This window comes from Eleginops maclovinus, chromosome 16 (assembly GCF_036324505.1).
Source record: "Eleginops maclovinus isolate JMC-PN-2008 ecotype Puerto Natales chromosome 16, JC_Emac_rtc_rv5, whole genome shotgun sequence".
Taxonomy (NCBI): Eukaryota; Metazoa; Chordata; class Actinopteri; order Perciformes; family Eleginopidae; genus Eleginops; species Eleginops maclovinus.
The window spans coordinates 22,618,826-22,623,296 of NC_086364.1; the positions used below are offsets into that span (position 1 = coordinate 22,618,826).

Sequence of the window (4,471 nt, forward strand, 5' to 3'; positions counted from 1 at the left end):
TCCAATAGAGCAGAGAGTGGAGCGGGTCAGACCTGCCATGAATTAAGTCCGTGTTGCAGCAGGAATAATACAATCACCTCCAGAAAAAAAAAAATGCGTATTTGTTTGTGTATGTGCGACTGAAACCGCAGCCTGGTGTCCTTTACAGCGACTCTCTGGAACCCCCTCGGCTTCAAACGGGCCCCCCAAATCATCGCACCCACTTACAACCAACGGCGCATGTCACTTAATGCGGACCACACTGTGCATCAATTATGGGGGAGCTCAGGGGGCCGGCCAACACCCACACCACAGCCCCCACGAGGAGTGAGATGTCTTCTGTTCTGACTGAACCCCCCCCCGTCCATCCTCCACTTTAAATCCAAGAGACCTACATCTGTTTCAGGAGGTGTAAGTCCTCCAGAGCTGTCATAGAAACACAACGCTGGATCGTTACTCTAAATGTACTCTAGTTTTGACCTTAAGTTTTGCATGTATTATGAACCCCTTTTTACAACACCAATTATGGGATGTTTTGGAGTACATTTACACTTTGAGGTACTTTTTTTATGCCACTTTCTTTGTGTACTTCATGACATTTCAGAGCATTGTACTTATACACTACATTTTCCTGACAGCTTCAGGAGTTTTTTCTTTTACAAATTAAGATTTTTTTATGTGAAATTGACTAGAGCAGTTTAAGGTATTTTCACATGAATAACAAACATCATTTCAACCTCTTTAATGTGACTACTTGCTGGTAATTGGTCCGGGTTGGGGAAACAGGACCCAAGTGCAGTAAATCAAGGGGAAGCAGGTAAGGGTCAAAAACAAAAAGCGAGCTTTATTCAAAAGCTGTTGATGACAACACGAATCAAGGGGAACACAGGACATGAAAAACACTTAGATCCAGACATGAAGGAGGACAGGAACAGGCAGGTAACATGGACAAGATCAGGGAAGAAATGACGACGACTGAACAACAGACAAAAGGGAAACAGAGACAAAATACACGAGGGTAATCATAAGACGAGAGACAGCTGGAAGGGGAAGGAGAAACACAGGGGCAACAGGTGAACACAATGACGCAATCAGGCACAGGAGGGAAACGAAGACAGGAAGTGAAGCTAAACATGAAACAAGAGGGGAAAACATTTCAAAATAAAACACAGACATGACAGACACGAAACAAGGATCATGACAGAATTGAACTGAGTAATTGGCTGTTAGACACACACACACACACACACACACACACACACACACAACCAAGGCTCCTAGTAAGTGTACCAGCGTTGAAGCAAATTTTGATTTTTGATAATGGAAAAACTGTTTTAATCCGAATCAGTTTGTGACTTAATTTGAGTTTTCCCAAATGACTTATAATGGGAAAGAGACGTCTGTATTTCCAGGTAAATATTTGTTTTTTAGTTTCCAAATTCCCAATACGAACACTTTAAAAGCCCCTCATTCAAATCATTAGGTCTTAAAAGTTGTGAAATGCAGTAAAAGCCGAAATCAAGTCATTTTACTTTCACAGTTAATTTCAAGGAGCGGAGACTGAGCACATTGGAGGCGGGGCTTAATGCAGAGGGGCGGGGCTTACTGCAGAGGGGCGTGGTCTGTGATGGAGGCGGGGCTTAATGCAGAGGGGCGTGGTCTATGATGGAGGCGGGACTTAAGAAAAACGCTACAGTGCGTGACCTTGGGGGCGCGCAACTACGGAAAAAAAGCCGGGAGATTAGGGGTTTGTTTGTTCTACAGTCAGGGCCTTCTCCTCAGTTGATTGGTGTTTAGGCTTACAGTTATGGGGCGGGGCTTTAAGAAAGGGGGTGGGGCTTAAATACAATGCTAGATTGGATGCTCTTGCAGGTGTGGAAAAACGTCAGAAAATCTGGCCTCCTCATCTTCCTCTTCTTCATTAGAACAATAACAATACTTCACTTCTTCCTCGTCCTTCCCACAGAAGGCTAATCCGCTCGCCTGTGCGACACGCTCCTCCTCGACCTCCTCGCTGTCCGTCAGCCTCTTGGCAGAGCGCTGAGTCTAACTGGAACTCATTTCTGACTCGTCGTCATGGGGTTTCAGTTTAGCAGAGACTCCTCTCTCTGGTCTCCGGGTGTCAGGACGAGTGTTCGGGTTGTAAGAGTTAAAATAAATGACACAAATGTGGTGACCATATTCCACCCCCCCCCCCCCAAACAGACGAGCAAACCTGAACCAGACCTCACAACAGCACTCTCTCCTCCTTTCTTCTTTTCCACTTCTCCTTCTTCCTCTCCTTCTCCTTCTTCCTCTCCTTCTCATTCTCTTCTTAGTTTCCTTCTCCTCTCCTCTTCGTTCTTCTTCTACCTTTTTCTACTTCTTCTTCTCCTTTGTCGTTTCCTTCTCCTTCTTCCACTCCTCCTCGTTCTTCTTCCTCTCCTTCCTCCCCCTCTTCCTTGTTCTCTTTCTCCTCCTCCTCTTGGTTCTCCTTCTTGTTCTTCTTCCTCTCCACCTCCTCTTCCTCCTCCCTCTCCTTCCTCCTCCTCATTCTCCACCTCCTCTTCCTCACCCATCACTCTCCCTTTCCTCATTCTCCACCTCCTTTTCCTCACCTGTCATTCTCCTCCTCTTTCTCCATCCTCTCCTTCTTCCTCCTCCATTATCTCCTTCCTCCTCCTCCTCCTTCTCAATATTTTCCTCTTCTTCCTCCTTATTCTCCTCCTCCTCATTTTCGTTCTCCTCCTCCTCATTCCTCTTCTCCTCCTCCTCTTCAGAATGAGTACTTTTACTTGTGTGAAATTAAATGCAGGACTTTTACGGAGTGATGGAATATTTTGACATTAATGTAAGTGAGTTCAGTGTGTGTGTGTGTGTGTGTGTTCATGTTGCGTGTGTGTGTGTGTGTGTGTGTGTGTGTGTGTGTGTGTGTGTGTGTGTGTGTGTGTGTGTGTGTGTGTGTGTGTGTGTGTTCATGTTGTGTGTGTGTCCTGACACCTTGTTTCCTGTGGAGGAGACACGTTCTCTCAGAGGAAAGTACTGTTACTGAGGGAGTCCATTTTCTACGTAATGCTAACTTAACACAGCGTGAGGATCAGGCTCTAAATTCAACACGTGCTTTCATTTGATATCAGAAAAACTAGATCATTTCATGTACTTGTTTACCTTATTCCTCTCAGTTGTATAATGAAGTACTTCAATGTTCAATGTAATATTCTGAGGGGAAACGGAGACAGCGCTGCGAGGGGGAGGAAGACATGTTGGAAACCACTGCTTCACATCTGAAGGATTCCATATTCTGCGTCCGCCGCACGTTGAGCATCATACCTTCACTTAACACCATGTCTCGGTCCAGTGTGTGTGTCTGACATGGATTTATACAACAAGATGACCAAGACACACACACACACACACACACACACACACACACACACACACACACACACACACACACACACACACACACACACACACACACACACACACACACACACACACAGTCACATGAAAGAGCCATTGCTCTACAAACAATCACAGCCACACACACACACACACTGTCGCTAGGAAGAACATAAAAACAGTCTAATGGGAAAAAGATGAGAGGCTCACACACACACACACACACACACACACACACACACACACACACACACACACACACACACACACACACACACACACACACACACAGCCTGAGGTCACTACTCCACTTGAGTATTACGCATTTGATTTATGACATTTCTCTGTTCATTTTCCGTAATGCTTCCTATTGTTTCTGTTAGTTTTTGGATCTGTAATGTGTGTGTGTGTGTGTGTGTGTGTGTGTGTGTGTGTGTGTGTGTGTGTGTGTGTGTGTGTGTGTGTGTGTGTGTGTGTGTGTGTGTGTGTGTGTGTGTGTGTGTGTGTGTTGTTGCTACTTGTTGTTTTTCTGACAGTAAAATGAGGCTGCTGCATTTCCAGAATATATATAAACGATACCATATATTGATATGTTCTTTAGCAGGCACAATTTCCTTGCTGTTGCTGCATTTCTGAAAACAATTCTGATATTTCCCAACATTTAGAAAAGATTCCAAATAAAATGTTTTATTTCATTTGTTACATATATGCTGAAAACACATCATTTCCTAAAATGCAAATACACAAGTAAAATAAAGTATTACATGTACACGTACTATAAACTCTGGTATTGTTTATGTTGTATTCATTTAATTGGTTACCTTTAATTAAAAAAAATAGGATGAATGAGTGATCATTAAAATAAGGTTTTAGAAATATTAAAAAATACATGATTAATAAAAGATGAACCATTTAACTTTCTTTGTAATTAAAAAAAGTACAAGATAATTTAAATATGTGAAAATCTGTATTCAATTCAAATGTAAAAAAATGAAATTGTTGAGATATTTAAAATATATAATTTATCACATTTGGATTAAATCAATTTTTCATTTTCAACATAGAAGAATGGCTCAGTTTTTATATAAGAAAACATATTTTAGTTTCTGGG

General features: G+C 42.5%; 1 protein-coding gene across 1 annotated transcript in view; it reads right to left on the minus strand.

Annotated features, from left to right (window-relative positions):
* Positions 1–4,097: 4,097 nt before the first annotated feature.
* Positions 4,098–4,471, minus strand: part of si:dkeyp-69e1.8 (uncharacterized protein LOC100001340 homolog) — a 9,758-nt gene continuing 9,384 nt past the window's right edge. The window contains exon 5 of the mRNA XM_063902918.1: positions 4,098–4,471. This exon is cut by the window's right edge and continues 542 nt beyond it. The gene's annotated coding sequence lies outside the window, so the exon portion shown is untranslated.